At 36.6% G+C, this 16,283-nt stretch overlaps 1 protein-coding gene across 1 annotated transcript in view; it reads left to right on the top strand.

Moving 5' to 3' along the window:
* Positions 1-16,283, top strand: part of CNTNAP2 (contactin associated protein 2) — a 2,272,324-nt gene that overhangs the window by 1,145,965 nt on the left and 1,110,076 nt on the right. The window lies entirely within an intron of this gene.

The following is a 16,283-nucleotide window of genomic DNA, read 5'->3' as shown; positions in this document are numbered from 1 at the left end:
TGAGGTTGACCTCAAACTGTTGGCTGTGGCTGCATTATTTGAGCCTTAATGAGCTACAGCATCTGCTTCCAACAAGTCTCACTTACATGGCTGATGGTGCTGGCTGGGATGCCTCAGTTCTCCTCCATGTGGCCTCTGATTCTGTAATACCTTTCTTCTTCAAGCAAACTTTCTCTCCTCAAGGTGACTGGGCAGAGAAAGAGAAAACAGAAGAAAGAGAGGAGGGGAGGGGAAAGCCAGTTAGTAAGAAAGTTCTCAAGATAAAAACCATAAATATTCTTTAAAAAATAACCCAGGGCCGGGCGTGGTGGCTCAAGCCTGTAATCCTAGCACTTTGGGAGGCCGAGGCGGGTGGATCACGAGGGCAAGAGATCGAGACCATCCTGGTCAACATGGTGAAACCCCGTCTCTACTAAAAATACAAAAAATTAGCTGGGCATGGTGGCACGTGCCTGTAATCCCAGCTACTCAGGAGGCTGAGGCAGGAGAATTGCCTGAACCCAGGAGACGGAGGTTGCAGTGAGCCGAGATCGCACCATTGCACTCCAGCCTGGGTAACAAGAGCAAAACTCCGTCTCAAAAAAAATAATAATAATAATAATTAAAAAAAAATAATAATCCAATTTGGCAATGATATCCCATCACTACCATTATTTACAGCTTGTTAGAAGTGAGTCACTAAATGCCGTCCACAGTTAAAGGAAGGTGACTTTACAAGGGCTTGACTACCATGAGCCATTGATTCCTGGGGACCATTTTAAAGGCACCTACCACAGTCTACCTTATAAGAGAAGCCATGTTGTCACAAGCATCTTGGTTCTTAAGCAATGAAAAGATTAGTAAAAGTTAAAAATACCTTAAGATAAATTCTTTGTGTGAAAAAGTTGTAGCAAAGACCTGTCATATTTTCTAATTGAAAAAATGTGTCCTGCCAGAAAATGATTTTTTAGTAACTAATGAATTATGAGGACACATTTCATTAAAGTGCTAGGTGCATTGTTTATATCAATATAGTTTTCATTAGATTATTGTCTTTTCTGTCCTATATCATACAATGTGAGATGGAAAAAAACACATTCTAGGAAAGGTTTTCTTTAAGCTTTAAAATCTGTATGTTACATACGTTGCCTCTGAAAATGTTTCTATTTGCATTCACATATATAAATATATATTTATATATCATTGTGTGTCTCTGCGTGTATGTGTGTGTGTGTGTTTGTGTATGTGTGTATTCTAGTTCTTAGAGTAAGGTGACATGAGAGCAGCCACGCTGTTTTTATCTCGTATCCAGTTATATTCCTCAAGGTCCTAGAAAAAAATTTGGAATGTTGTAGATGAACAATAAATATTTTTGAAAGAATTAGTAAATTCTATAAAATAGGCAAGGCATCATTTTATTATTAATTTTCTAGAGAGGAAACGTAAGTCCTAGGAGATTTATTGGCTTGCCACTGAGTTTGCAGCTAGCACCTAGATTTAAATTTTCTGAGCCCTGTACCAGGGCATTTCTCTACATCTAATTAGGGACTACTTAGAGACAAAAGTCATGAACGAGGGCTCTGCCTCTTTAATCTTCCATAATATTTGTTGAAAGTTAAGACTTCATGATTCTAAAAAGACCCTCAATAAATATTTGATGAATAGATGAAAATCCGACAAGATGTCTTATGAGTGAATGAACTGGACATATTAATGTGAGAAAAACCACTCGATAGCCAAACTGATTACCCTCCAAAAAATATGCAATATGATTGGCTATAGCCAACAGTTTTTATTGCTATGATAGTAAATGGATCACAATTGTCAGTTGGAAAGCTACTAATAATCTCTACTCCTCCCTTGACTGGAGTATTTTGGCTGTAGATGAGCTCCCTGAATGCTTACGGCCAATTTTTATCGATTTCAATCTAGAGGGGCAAGCAAATAGCTGTAACCACATTCGTGGCATAAAGTTGATAGGATATGATGTCTTTAGGGTGTTCCATTTACTATTGCTTTACAGATTTTGGGTTTCAAACCCAGCAGTCAGGAGAATATTGACTTTCTCTTGGGTCTGTCGTCTGCCCTTAGGATATACTGTCAGCTAATGATCATGATGCTTGTTTTGTTATGTTGTCATCGGCTGAATCCTCAGGGTGTGTAAGAAGCATCAGAAGAACTGATTCCCATTCAGCCTCTCAGGTCCCACCTCTAGAACTTTGAAATTCAAGAGGGTGAGAAACTGAGGCATGCAAAACTTCAAGTGATTCTGATAAACACAATCTGAGAAACAGAATTATAGATCGACCTTAGCCAATCTTCACACATACCTTTTAGATTCTTTTTGTAAAACCTCATCAGTCACTGGAAAGTTTGAGATGCATGAGACAGCTGCTCTCCTATAGCTTTGCCTCTAGGGAACAAAGGAAAGGAAGTCACAGGACAAGCTATGACGCACAAAAACACATTTATTAAAGGAACAGGTATTACCGAGAAAGCACAACACTGTTAATATAAATGAACGTTCTTCTGCAAGCTCAGTGAGGTCCCAGCTCTCTGACTTCCTGCACCTTGAATAAAATGTTCTCCAGAAGCAGCATTGCTGAATAGTGGGATTCAACTACACCCCGAGCTAGTGCCAGGAGACAGAAAGCTTCCTCAGCAAATGGCTGGCACAGGATCACTAAGTGATCCTGACTCCAGAACCATTTCTAAGAACTCAGGTTACAGGCCTCACCAGAATCTTTTACTATCTTTGCACAAGGCTGAGAGTGTCTCCAAAATACCCTTAGAGCCTTTAAATTCACTATAGAGATTTCCTTTGTAACATGTAGTTAACATTTATGCCATCTGACAGACCACTAATTTCACCAAAGAAAATCCGGTTTGGCATGCAACTCATTAGAGGACTTGTTGATTCAGTAAATTAGGTTGATGTGAGGAATAAATAGCAAAAATCTAAGGGTGGCTCCCTCTGGGGTGGCTGCACTGTTTCTGCACTAAAATTCCTGATCACCTCTGACTTGTGTCTTTCTGATCAGAAGAGGAGCTGCTTCTGGATTGCAGCTATAACTAAAACACATATTCACACGACTCTATGCCATCTGTGCTGAAAATTTTAAAGTAGGATTCAAATGTTATAATAAACACATCTTAAGAAATAGCGTAGTAGAAAGGAGAATTGACTGTTTTAAAACACAAGCGTTGGAATCCAGCATACCTGATTTTGGAATCTGGCTTTATCACTTAATTAATGAATTCTTTAATACTTTATCTGACTTTCTTTATCTATTAAATGGCCATAGAATCTGTTTTCTGAACACTGTGGCATAAACTGACACCTGGGGTTGGCCCCTAGGGAGGGCTAAATGCTGACTGCCTTTCCAGTGCATCTTGAATCTTTAACTCTGTAAGGCACAGAGCCTTCCAAGGAATATTGGAGACATCAGATCATTATTCATTTAACGGCCTCTCATCAACTTCTGCACTACTCAAAGTATTTCTTCCCCAACACTCACGGAAGAAAAAAAGAAGTATTTTTCATGCTCACTGAATCAAGACTCAAGTAAAGGCTTTCCTGACGTCCTGTACTCAGTTTTGTTTGCAAATCCTTAAACATGTTCACATTTTGTTTCTTTTGAAGTTAGGTCCCAGTTGTGTGCCTTTCTTTGCAGCCCTAGCTGGGCCACTTCACACCAGTGTGCATTTTTATCTCTGTGCTTGCTCCCTGCTAATCCCGGCAAAGGCCTTCATTCTCCTTTGTAACACCCATGATCAGATGATGTTTAATCACCAAGAATTATTTTGCCTTGTTTTGTTGTTGTTGTTGTTTGCTTGTTTTTTCTTGAGAATAAGCAGACAAAGAAACGGATTCATCCTTTGGGATGTTTCTTCAGCAAAGCATATTTTAACTGCTTTAACATGTTTTATCTTCCTCCAAGTAGAATTTCTCTAGATAATACCGCATTAATGTTAATAATCAAAAGAATGTTAAACACAATAATTAAATTTACATATTGACTGTTTCCATGGTAATAGGCTTTCTGATACAGGCCGGAACCCATGGTTATAAGAGAGCAGTAAGATTTTTAAATTTCTAACTTTTCATTGTTTTGGGCATTTTTATTATCTCTTTTGTTTTCGTTAAAAGAGAAAGGAGCTGTGGGCTGGAGAGGAGAGATAAGAAGTTTCTAGAACCAGTCTTATTGGAAGGGAAGTTCTAAAGAACCCAGTGGGGAAGGAGACGGGTCTTAGGAAGGTACCAAAGCAAGTGGTGAAGGCAAGTGAAAAACAGGGCAGTGAGGCCAGCCTGAGTTTGATGGGATTCCTGATAATAAAGTTTAATAAGAGGGCTCATCCCTTTCCAGCTCACCAGCATAAAATTGTCTTGTTCAGTTTTGGCTATTGTAACAGAATACTATAGGCTGAGGGGTCTAAACAACAGAAAGATATTTCTCATGCTTTTTGAGGTTGGGAAGTCCAAGACCAAGGTATCAAGGTACAGACAGATTTGAAACCTGGTGAGGGCACATAATGAGAAGCTGCAGATAGCCATTTCCTTAGTGCATGTTCTCATCAGAGAAAAACAGAAACAGAGGGAGAAAGACGGAGAGAGAGACCACACACGCTTAGGTCTCTTCTTAGGAGCACACCGATTCCATCATAGGGGCTCTACCCTCATGACCTAATTAACCCCCAAAGGCCCCACCTCCTAATACCATCCCATAGGGGCTTAGGGTTTGAAGTTTGAGGGACACAAGCATATAGCCTTTAACAATGTCCTCTCAATCCTCATTGAGGTAGAGCATGGAGTTTAAATATTAGATTGGTGCAAAAGTAATTGGTGTTTTTGCCAATGAAAGTAATGGCAAAAACGAGCTAACTAGATAGGTATGTAATTATATATTTTTGTCAAGTAGTTATCTTTTAAAATAATTAGGGGAGGTGGTTATCAGGCTCCTTAGCTATTTATTATAAGAAAATGCCAACACTTTTCAAGCATTTGGCTGCTTACAAACTTCTTAGTGATAGAATATACTCTATGAAAAGCCTCCCAGATAGTTTCCCATAAATGCTTGGTTTGGCTTATCTGTCACAGAATACCATGTTTATGGGAACTTGAAGCACCCCATTCAGGATCCACTCATTAGCCCTGTGAAGTATCAGCTGCCTTGCTTTTGTACCAACAGAAAATCTATTGTTTAGAAGTTTATTTTCTAGCTCCTTTTTCGTTGTTCTCCAAAAAAAAAGAAAAAAAAAAAAAAAAGGGAATGAGACAAGTTTTATCAAATGATATGAGAAGTTAGACAATGTGTCATTTCAGGGGTGTAAAAACTGAATCCTAAACAAACTTTTTGGAGGTATGCATTGGTTTTCTAGGGATGCTATATCAAAGTACCACAAATACAGTGGCTTAAAACTATATAGCTCTATTCTCTCAACGTTCTGGAGGCTGGAAGTCTAAAACGGAGGTTCAAAAGGACCCTGAGGCCTCTGAGGCCTCCATGGGAGGATCCCTCGACTCCTCTGGTTTCTAGTGGTTACCGGTAATCCTTGTTATGCTCTGTCTTACAGATACATTCCTCCAGTTTCTGCCTCCAGTTTCAAATGGTCTTCTCCCCTTTGTGTTTCTGTGTCCAAATTTCCTTCTTCTGATAAGGGCACCATTCATGGGATTAGGAGTCAACCTAACCATTATCATGTCATCTTAGCCTGATTGTATCTGCAAGAACCCTATTTCCAAATAAGACCAAATTCATAGATTTCAAAGTTAGGACTTCAGTGTATCTTTTTGGAGGATACAATTTAGCCCATAGTAAGGTATAAGTGATTTATTTTATAACCCCCTCTAATTAAAAATTAGCATACTTCCTAAAAGAGATTCATACTTCTGAGTTTATATTATCCATTCTCAAAAATGGCTCTTATAAAATTAAAAGTCAAACATATACTTTAGGAAATGAGGATAACTAAATGATAGAGGCATTCAAACACAACGACAACAAAAATTAAAGTATTGTGCATAGTGGATAAAAATTTACTGGCAATAAGAATTTGATGGTCAAATTTCAGAATGTGATTTTATAACCTCTGAGTAGGACCAGATATAGAATTGCAAAGAAATCAGTTTTTAAAATTTCCAAGGGAATTTTATGTTCATATGCATAAGAAAGACTGAGAACTTATATCTGATAAATATTAGAAAGCTTTGTGTAAAGCAACAAAGAAAGTGTAAATGATAAGAAAAGGTATCATTGGTGTGAAAGTATATCCCCCAACCAAATGTTTTATCCTTACATTTGGCTCCTTACACATAGAATATAAAAAGAAGAGAACACCCAGGTAAGACTTGGAGTCAGCAATCCTGGGAGCAGGATTATACTTGGGGACAAGGCCAAAACCTGCCTTTATTGCTTTGGCTGACCTGAAAATCTTCAGGAGCAAAGGAATTTGTAACTTGACCTTGACTTGTAATGGAATGGGACCCTACTGGTACCATATAAATAAAATTGCTAAAGGCTTTACTTATAGATAGTAATAATACTGGAAATAACCACACACACACGAGTGAAGTTAAAAGAGGAAAAAATATTAAAGTTGCTCTCATTTTTCCTTAGAATGTAGTGCCCTTTCCAAAATAACATGTGTTGTTTAAGAATAAATTAAGTCATCTCGTTGTCATACCGTACTTCTCTTGGAATTTTGTATGATGGATATCTACTAAACAGTGAAGCATAAGCTTAAAATTATAGAAATATAACGAAGTGTTCCTAGAGAGCTGTTTACAATGAAACGACATGTAAAGTTCAAGAGAATAATAGTGGCACCCCATTGATATATGTTAAATCCTTTATTGGCAGTAAGAAATGTCCTCACATTTAACATATAAATGCTGGGCAAATCTGCTGTCTTACACCTGAAATCTCATAAGAAATGCTTTCAGGCTGAGCTCAGTGGCTGAAGCCTGTAATCCTAGCACTCAGGGAGGCTGAGGTGGGTGATCACTTGGTCAGGCATTAGAGGCCAGCCTGGTCAACATGGTGAAACCCCATCTATACTTTAAAAAAAAAAATTATCTGGGCGTGGTGGTGCATGCCTGTATTCCCAGCTACTCAGGAGGCTGAGGCATGAGAATTGCTTGAACACGGGAGGCAGAGGTTGTAGTGAGCCCAGATTGCACCACTGTGCTCCAGCCTGGGCAACAGAGCAAAACTCCATTTCAAAAAAAAAAAAAAAAAAAAAAAAAGAAAACCAATAAAATTAATTATTTCCTTGAAAATGTAAATTCTTAAACTTGAACTGTAATTAGATAAATGTTTTATTTTCTCTTCACTGATTGAAATAATAGTAAATCATTTTATCTCTTTTTCTAGGCCTGCTTTTGCAAATCTTTTTTAAACATTCTTTGATGTTTTCATTCATACTATCTGTTGTATGACTGAGATCTCCCTTAATTCATTTATATTCAAAGAGATTATGGAGCAACTAACAAGTAATACAGCTTGGATTAATATTTTCTGAAAACCTGGCATTGTTATTCATGCTGAAGTAGTGAACAAATCAGGGGAAAAATGCTTGCTCTTAGATTATTACATTCTAGTTGGGATAGTAAACAAATACATTGGTTAAATGAGTGTATTTGGGGAAAAATTAATGAGGGAGGGGATAGGAAGTTATTGGGGGCAGGGTTGAGAATTATCTTTAAATGGCCAGAGAAAGCCTCAATTGAGAAGACAGAATTTCAGTAAATACCTCAAAGGAGTGAGAACACACCATGAGAAGATGGGAGAGAAGAACTCTTGGTGGAGGGAAAAGCAAGTGTTACCCGATATCCTGCTGGTGTGTGCAGGGAGTGATTAGGAAAGGGAGTCAGTGTGGTTGGAAAAAAAATGAGGTTGGAGTGTGAAGGGTCTTTTACAATGACTGAGAAGGGTGGAGCAGGTGAATCTAGTTTATTTTAAAACAGTCTCTCAGGGTGCTGTTTTGATTAAAGGCTGTAGTTCCATGAGGGAGAACAGTGGAAAATATTTCAATAATCCAGATGAAGGAAGATTGACTAGATTGTAGCAGTGGAGCCAGTGGGTAATGAACAATTCTGCATACACATTTGGAGGTGGAGCCAGCAGGACTTGCAGACAGGTGGCATATGGGGTGTGAAAGACAGAGGGACAAAGATGACACCAGTCTTCCCGATGAAAAAGCTCATGCCTCCCCTTTCCACGATTTTACAGTATCTCCTTCCCCTTCTGCACTGTGAGGTCCACTTTGCTGTGTTTCTCTGAAAATGGCTTTTGACCTACACGAAGCCATTTTCTAAGGCTAAGAATGTTGTTGTCCGTGCAGTAACCAGTCACAGTTCCTCCAAAATGAACAGGACCGTGGACAGCTCCCTCCCAAAGGTAATTCCCAGCATCCTGTCAGTTTCCTTTGATGGGCTCTCAGTCAATTCATAAATTGCTCAAATCAGGTCTTGGCTGAATGCTGTTTCTGCTGCATCATACTTTAGGTGTAACTAGGGTCAAGAATCTACTGATTTAAAACCTACTATAGTAAATTAAAATTCTAATCAGTCCCTAATTTGGGGACCTTGTCATTTAGAAATAAGCAAGTGGAGAACCCTGACCTAAAGCTAAGAAGCTGTTACAATAAAAATAGCCTTTAAAATTATTAATTCACAAATAACCTCCTCATGCATATACTTCCAGCTTAAACACACCACCTAATTGTAATCTTTTCCTTTGGCCTTTGTTCCGTCAGCAGTCCAACAACTGCTAGGGTTGGAGGGAGCAAGGAAATAAACTGTTTATCACCGTTTAAAATAGAAACCTAAAATTAGCCATCCTCTACTTTTACATAGTGCTGAATATCCTTCATTAATACTGAAATACTTGGTTGCCCTATCTCACTTTTGTGTACTATGCCTCTCTTTGAAACGCTAATTTAGCATTAATGGCAAAAGACAACTTTTTCTACCAAATGACTGAAAACTTATTACATTTTTGGAGTGGGATGAGAATAATCACAACTTAGAACCTTAGCAATTTCTATAAATTGTTAATAATTAATTTAAGTTGGCTTGGCTAATATTATATAATTAAAAATTATTTTTGTTTACTGCTTCCACACCTTTTAGTTAACTTTTATGTTTTTCATTGTATTTTTAATATTTTTCACCCTGGTCCATTAGTATATGTGATTGTTTTTTCCATCTTTTCCTAGAGGAGTTTGTCCTCCCCTCACTGTAGTGAGTAACCTAGAAACTTTCTCAATTAACTTTTTAAGCAGGACTTGATTGTACAAAAACGACTACTTGTCCTTGAAAATATTTAAATCAATATTTGCTATTCTGTGCAATGTTCCCCATTCAAAAATAATACTTTTTAACTTTTATTTTTGGTTCAGGGCATGTGTATAGATTTTTTTATATAGATAAATTTTGTGTCATGGGGATTTGATGTGCAGATTATTTCATCATCTAGGTGATAAGCATAGTACCCTATAAGTAGTATTTTTTTAACAAAAATATATTTTTAAGCCATCAGTTTCTATTGTGAGAATATCAACAAGAAAAAATTTTCAATCTAGTTCCCAAAGAACTTTCAGGGTTTTTTGTTTTGTTTGTTTTCCAATTATATGCATAAAAGAAAAGAGAGAGAAAAGAAGAAGGGAATTACACGATTAAATTGAACATATTAACCTCATCAGAAACTGTTGGAAATTGGAAAGTATTTATTATGTAGCCCAAGGTTCCCAAGACTTTTTTTTATAGCTCCCACAAGTAATATTTAGTTAGAGCTATGTTTTAAACTAATTATCATTACAATTCCATGCTTTTGCCTTTTTCTGGCTCTTACAACTGGCTTGCATTGGAAATATTCAGATTTAAGATAGGATTATAAGAAGTTTCCAGTGAAAAATATCATAAAATTACAGAAAGTCTTTGACTTTCAAGAATTGGCTTAACCCTGTGGCCGCTTACCATTAACACTCGTTGCTTTCTTTTCTCCTGATATCGATTTTGCTACTTTAAAATCATTAACTTAAAAAACACATTGATCTGTCTGTGAAAATAACACAGATAACACCAAAGATAAGTAAATTAAATATTGTGTGTGTGAATTTTTTAGCAAATATCTTTTATATCTAAAATCCTCTTAAGTAGAGAAACTACTGGCCAAAATTTTAAAACTGTAATGCCTTGTATATCTGGTACAAATATGTGATAGGTGTCAAGTGATTACTTGGGAAGCATAAATATGTCTATCGTTTGTTCTATGAAGTTGATTTTGCAATGCTTTAATAACAAGAAAAGAAATCTTTAAATGTATCCCTCATTTTTTATGAGTAATCAGTGTTAAAGAAAAAAATCAAAGACATGTGTTAAAAGTATAGTAAGGAAGGCTACATTCAGGACCACTGCAGTGGAATTTTGCGGTGAGGAAGTGAGACTGGGCTCAACTCCAAATGTAGGAAGGACAAGTGGGAATTTATAGCCAAAAAGCAGGGTTGGGTCAGTGGATAGAAAATTACTACAAAGAAACAATCCAGGGATACAGGGATTTCTAGCTAAATCCACCTAACCAGAATTCTTGCTGAAAACAGGCTAGGGTGATCAGACATCATCTGTGGAGTGGTGGAGGAGGAACATGATCAGATATCAGGATGATCAGATATTGAGAATGATCAGCTATCAAGGGTAGAAAGTTCTGGCTAAAATGAGATCACAGCGTTCTTTTGCTAAAACTGGATTTTACAAGAAAGTGAACAGATGGGCCTAGGAGAAAGTTCAGAGCCTGATTTGAGTTTGGTAAAGAAAAGAATCTTCATCGTGGGCCAGTTCAGGTACTCGGAAAAGCAGAGGTTAATACGGAATCAGACAGTCAAGAGATTTATTGGGCAAGTACTTCTAAAGGAAAAAGAGGTTAAAGAGGAGCTCTGACATTCAAGAATGGTGAAAGGAAAAGATGCCTGAGTGTGTAGGGCCCCAGATGGCTGCACAGCTGAGACAGCATTGGCCAGTCTCTAGCAAAAATTGTCTGTCAGAATCCTGTGTCAGAAAGAAATGGCCTGGCTTGCGTACTCCTGCTGTGTTCAGAGTGAGGGCAGCCCAGGCAGCGTGGCCTCAGCTGGTAAGCATCTGTGGACCCTACTTAGAGCGGCCAACTCTGACCTCAGGCAGGAAGAGAAATGTGACCAGGGCCCTTCCTGAGTGGCCACAAGTCATTTGGTAATGACACAACAATGCCACATAAAAGGTGGTTACAGAAAGTTATTTTAAGGTACTTCTTTTCAAACCAGAAAGAAGTTTGTGGGTTTTCTTATTTTCAACAAAATTGGTATTTTTATTTGCATATCTAATACTCTATGACTGAACAAATAAAGGAGATGAATTTATTGTACTTACTTTTTTAATTGCTGAAAATTCAAATAATAATATTGTTATATTTGCAGAAACAAACAAAATGGGATCCAGTGCCTGTAACTGTGATTGTCTATTACTGCTTATTTTGTCTGGTTGCCCATTTTGTTCTCCTTTAGGCAACCAATTATTTAAATGTAAATTTAATTATTGAATTTATTATTATTTATGTGCCTCTCTTTTAACAAAAAGTTAAGTTCTTTCTGATTCTGTGGCTTTTTGGTTTCTATTGTTGAGTTTTTAAAAAGATCAGATTTTAAAATAAGCTAGTTTTTTAGTCTGGTTTACTCATGTAATAATTAAATAGAGCTTGTGCTGAACTCACCCCTCCTTTTATTTTTAATTTTTCTTTCTACTTTATGTTCCCTTTGTCAATTCCAGCAACCGGCTATTTCTCAAGTAATTAAAAATTATTACCTACTCCTCGTGGGAATTTTATAGTAATAAGAAATTTTGTAAGATTTTTTGGCCTTCAAGACACTAAAAATGGTTGAATATCTAATGGGGAGATTTGAAGTCTTTTAAGATAAAATGTGTGGGAGTGAGGATCCAGGAATTTAGGCGAAAGACTTTCCTAGTAACATAGAATTCAGCCTACTTCAGAAGTTAGCCTTAAAATTACATTGTCTTTAATACTTTTCCAATCAAAAAAATCCCCAAGCCTCTCTAATATCTAGATCTTCCAATCTCTTTCACTAAAGTCAAATACAATTAGTGCCAAAATTACTATGGCATCATTCTTCTGTAGAACTCAATCTGTAATAACCAGTAAATTGACTACTTCACATTTCAGAGAGGCTTGAGATTGGGAGAAGAAAGACCTTCTCTGTTTTTACAGACCCTTATTAGATCGGTGTGCAAATATAAAATTTGAATAAATATGTTCTCTGCCAGCTTTGGACTATATGGCTTTACTTCCAGGAGAAGCTAGATGCCTCAAAAAACCAGCAATAAAACAAAATTCTTTAATACCTTCAGAACTTTTCCTATTATCTATGAGCTATTGAACAAACTAAGAGGTGGACTAGAGAATTCAATATGTATACCTGATTTTAGGTTTAATATTTCAAATAAAAGAATATTTGAAGGGCAAAAAATGCATGAAAAGAAGGAATGGCCCCTAGAAAATTTGTAGTCATGGCCCCTAGAAAATATGTAGTCAATGTTATATGTAGAAAAAATGTTGAAAGATGAAAAAAATTTGGGCTTTAGGGTAGAAATGCAAGCTTTCAGGCTGAATGACCAGTAATAACCACCATGTAATAGCTTAGAAGAAATAGAAGTAGTTCTACTATTTGCTAGCCTAGGGCAAAAGGTGATTCAAAGACCAACGGGTAAAGATTGTGTGTATTTGCTAAGATGATGCATGTTTTATATCAGGTTCTTAAACTTTAATGTGCTTAAGAACCTTCTAGGGTAATTTACAACAACAGAGTCTTGGGTTGCGTTCTTAGTAAAATTCTGATTCAGTAGGTCTGAGGTTGGACCCAGAAGTCTACATTTTAAACAGATAGGTGATTTTTCTTTTTTCTTACCATTTTATTGGCAAAGAATCCATATGCCACGAAACTCATCATTTAAAATATATAATTTGGTGATACTTTGTATATTCACAGAGTCTTGTAGCTATCCCCACAATCTAATTTTAGGTCATTTTCATGACCCCAAGTTGAACCCCAAACCTATTAGAAATCACTCTGAATTCGTCCACAAAACCCCCAGTCATAGGCAACCACAAATCTACTACTTCTGGACTCTTTGGATGTGTTTATTATGGACATTTCATATAAATTGAGTCACATAAAAAATTATCTTTTGTGACTGGCTTCTTTCATTTAGCATAATGTTTTCATTTATTGTCTATGAACTATTCAACTCATAAATAATTTTATACTCCATCTGCCTCTCAGCTGTTTAACTGCCACTGTGATAAACCAGAATACTATATTCTTTCTACATGACTACTTAAGAGTTCCCTGATTTATCCACTGATGATTGTAGTCCATTCTAGTTAGTCTTCTTTCAAGATTTATTCAATTGTAGTTTATTCCATTCATGTATCAGTATTTTATTCCTATTGCCAAATATTTCATTGTGTGTGTGTGTGTGTGTGTGTGTGTGTGTGACATTTATTTATTCACAAGTGATGGAGCTTTGTGTCTTTCTACATTTTGGCTATTACAAATGATGTTGATGTGAACATTAGATTAGTTTACCTCTTTTTGATTACAGATACATTTTTCTTTTGCATATATCCTAGGAGTGGAATTGCTGTGTCATATGATAAGTCTATGTTTATTATTTTGAGAAATTTCTAAATTGTTTCCTGGGTTATCTCAATGCTTGTCATTCTCTCGCCACACTTTGATAAACACTAATGTAGGCAATGATTTGGGGATCAAATTGTAGGGAAAAAAAGAGACATTTGTTGCATTCTGATAATAAAAATCTTAGATTCCATAAAATGGAAATGAGGATTAGAAGAAAGGAAAAGAAAGCATTAGGAAATAATAAGACACTGGGTAATGATGTGAGGTTGGCATCATCAAGGGACAAGTTAGAAATCCACATTTTAAGAAATCACTAAAACAAAATTATATCTAAATGATTAAGCAGTATAAGAAAGTTTATGATAATGCATGTTCATTAAAAGGAGTATTGACAAGCTTTTATTTACTTAGAGATGATGCAATAAGGTTAGCTCTCAATCACTTATTAAAATCAACTTATTAAAATTTAAGTACATACAGTAAAATTCACAGTTATATGAATTTTGATTCATATACTTCTGAAGGAACATAAATAATGGTTACCTATTCCACTGTATAATTACAGAATAAAGTAGTTGCATACAAGAATGTTTATTGCAACCTCATGGTCATCAACAACTAGAAAATGCCTAAATGAGCAACAACAGAAAGATGATAAAAGATATTGTGGCAAGTCTATACAATGGAATACTATGTAGCCACCCAAAGTCGTGATTTTGAATAATATTAAATGATAGACATAAAGGTTAATGACATAGTCTTATTGCAATGGGGATAAAATATTTTAATACAATGTTATCATTTCATTCTCCTAGACCTGACTATAATATTTTCCATGCCAGTGAATGTGCCATTACCCTCTATCCAGGATAAAGAATGACTTTACTCTTTCTTTAGTTTTATCTTCATGCAACAAATCCAATCCTTCACCCAATCCTATTTAAGTATTTATTTATTATCCATTCAACTCATAAATAATTTTGTACTCCATCTGCCTCAGCTGTTTTGCTGCCACTGTGATAAACCAGAATACCATGTTCTCTCTTCAGGACTACTTAACAGTTCCCTGATGTATCCACTGATGACTTTAATCCATTCTAGTTAGTCCTCTTAAAAGCTGTCTTCCACTCTGACTTTGTCTTGCCAATTTCCACCCTCACTGACTTCCTGTTTCTCTTGTGATTGCAACGCTTCTTTATTGTTGAGCAATGCGAATGTATAACCTGAACTACAAGGATCTTGCATCATCTGGTTTCTTTTTGTGTTACATATGTGATTCATCCTCACCCATCCTTCTTCTTCTGTGCACCAGCATCATGTTGGCTTTCCTTGAGCGGATGGAGCGTCATGCTGTGTCCGTCATAGGCAACCTACACATTCCATTTCTTCTGTCTGGAATGCTCTTCAGCATAAGGTGACTAGTTCTTTCTCAAATCTCACTTTAATCAACACTTCCTCTGGGAAGCCTACCGTTTGCCTCAGTTCCTGGCTAAGATCAGGCTCTTTAGTTTTGAGTTTGTATAATAGATTACAAAGATACAATTATTTGCTTAATGTCTGCCTACCTCATTGCACTTTAAACTTCAAAAAAAGGCTGTATATCTCTTTTTTTTTCCTTGCTTCTCTTTTTCTGGTTTTCTCATCTCTTAACTTTCTGCTTTCTATGGTTTCTCTCTTTCTACTTACCTAGTTTTGTACCCATATACCCTCTGCTGTAAAAGAAAGTAAAACAGAATTTTAGCAATATCTATATTTGAGTCGAAGAATGAATAATAATTTTAATGTTCTCCTTTTTTGTTAAAATTTTCTACAGTAGCCATGTGTAGGTATAAAACCAACATGGAAAACACTTTTATAGTACTAAAAAATAATAAGTGAAAACTACTTGAATATAGTTTCATATAAAAATGTAAAATTGGCTGAGCATCATGGCTCACATCTGTAATCCCAACACTTTGGGAAGCTGAGGTAGGAGGATCACTTGAGCCCAAGAGTTCAAGACCAGCCTGAGCAACATGATAAAACCACATCTCTGCAAAAAATACAAAAATTAGCTGGGCGCGGGTTCACACACCTGAAGTCTCAGCTACTTGGGAGGCTGAGGCAGGAGGATCTCTTGAGCCTTGGAGTGCAGTGATCCAAGATCGTGCCGCTGCATTCTAGCCTGGACAACAGGGCAACACTCTGTCTTAACAACAACAACAAAAAAGTCTCCCACTATTATATTATGTAGTCATAAAAAAGAATAAGTTCATATTCTTTGCAGGGACATGGTTGAAGCTAGAAGCCATCATTCTCAGCTAACTAACACAGGAACGAAAAACCAAACACTGCATGTTCTCAGTTTTACGTGGAAGGTGAACAATGAGAACACATGGGCACAGGGAGGGGAGCATCATACATGGGGCCTTTTGGGGTGGGGGCAAGGGGAGGGAGAGCAATAAGACAAATACTTAATGCATCCAGGCCTTAAAACCTTGATGGTGGGTTTGTAGGTGCAGAGAACCACCATGGCACATGTATACCTATGTAAAGAACCTCCATGTTCTGCACACGTATCCCAGAACTTAAAAAAAAAAAAAACTATTTTCAAAACAGGCGAAAAATGTTTACTT

The sequence above is a fragment of the Sapajus apella genome, unplaced genomic scaffold, assembly GCF_009761245.1.
Source record: "Sapajus apella isolate SASKATOON/1434 unplaced genomic scaffold, GSC_monkey_1.0 scaffold56, whole genome shotgun sequence".
In the NCBI taxonomy this organism is placed as follows: Eukaryota; Metazoa; Chordata; class Mammalia; order Primates; family Cebidae; genus Sapajus; species Sapajus apella.
The sequence above is the reverse complement of the archived record's forward strand: the minus strand, read 5'-3'. Positions and strand labels throughout refer to the sequence as shown.